Source organism: Crocodylus porosus, unplaced genomic scaffold (genome assembly GCF_001723895.1).
Source record: "Crocodylus porosus isolate Cpor-Errol unplaced genomic scaffold, CroPor_comp1, whole genome shotgun sequence".
In the NCBI taxonomy this organism is placed as follows: Eukaryota; Metazoa; Chordata; order Crocodylia; family Crocodylidae; genus Crocodylus; species Crocodylus porosus.
Window position 1 is genome coordinate 254075484 of NW_017728886.1, and position 1327 is coordinate 254076810.

Genomic DNA, 1327 nt, shown 5'->3' on the forward strand with positions numbered 1-1327 from the left:
TCCCGCTGACTGGGGGGGAGTGTCCCCCTGTGGCAAAACTTACTGACCAGTGAGCAGTCATGCTACTCCCAAAAGCGGCTGCAGTGCTCCCGGAAGAGGCAGTGGCCTACATCCAGTGCTCCCACTCCCCAGCCAGTGCTTTTAAGGGGGGCACAGGTGCTCCTGCCTCCCCCCCGCCCATTGCCTAAGTAGCGAGCTTAGCTGGTCAGAGGGTGCACCGCACTCTCAGGGGTGCACACACCCACCCGTTCACACCCTATGCATAGCCACTGCTTCATGGGCTCTCTCAAGCGGATTTTAAGAACATTTGCAGCAGCACGACATTGGCTGTCTTGCTCCCTCTGCTTTACCTGTGGTAGATTAGGGTGTTGTGTCAGGGTTGACTGTATAGTTTTGCTAAATGGTTAGATGATGGATTTGTATAGGATTTGTATAAGATGGTGTACATAGGGATGATTCTGTCTCAGCAAAGGGGTTGGACTACGTGACCTTTTGAGGTCCTTTCCAGCCCTACCTATCATTCTATGAATTCTCTTTATGCCTCAGTTCCATCTGTAAACTGTAATAATGGCACTTCCTTGCCTTCCAGGAGTACAGTGAGTATAAATCCATGCTTCTCAGGTGCTCAGACATTGTGATGACAAAGTTGCCATCTGAGTTTGCAGACAAATAGGAGTTAGGCTTGTCAGAGGAGAAGGCAGCAGCCATTGTTAACTACTTGAGCATTCAGCACAGCCTTCCCAATTTCAAGCTTTCTGAATCCTTGGGTTCACCTCAGGCAGGCTCAGAGGCATCAATATAGTTCCTTCTGCGTTAACATAAAATAATCTTATTTGCGTAGTCATATTCACCCTTGTAATTTGTCACCTATCATTCATACACAGTAGACAGCCTTCTGCTTCTGAAGTCCATAATGTAAGTCTCTGGAGTTTACCTTGGAGACTATGGTGTCAATTCTATTACTGTGCTCCTGTATTCTGTAATATCTCCGAAGCAGAATTTCTTGTCTAGGTCAGGCAATAGGATGGTAGACACAAATTGATGTATTCAGTCACCCGCACTTCTTTTCATGTACCTAACAGTTTTAGTTATTATGTCCTGGAAGCCATATAGTGTGTGTGAAGGTAAGGTGTAGGGGCGGGGTTACAGGTATCTTTTTGGACCATGTTGCTATTTAACAATTGGTGACGGACAGAGGGGACAAGGCTGAACTCCTCAACGAGTTCTTCGCCTCAGTGTTCCTAAGCGAGAGGCATGACAAGTCTCTCACTGGGAGTGTAGGGAGGCAGCAGCAAGGCACCAGACTTCCATGCGTGGACCCTGAGGT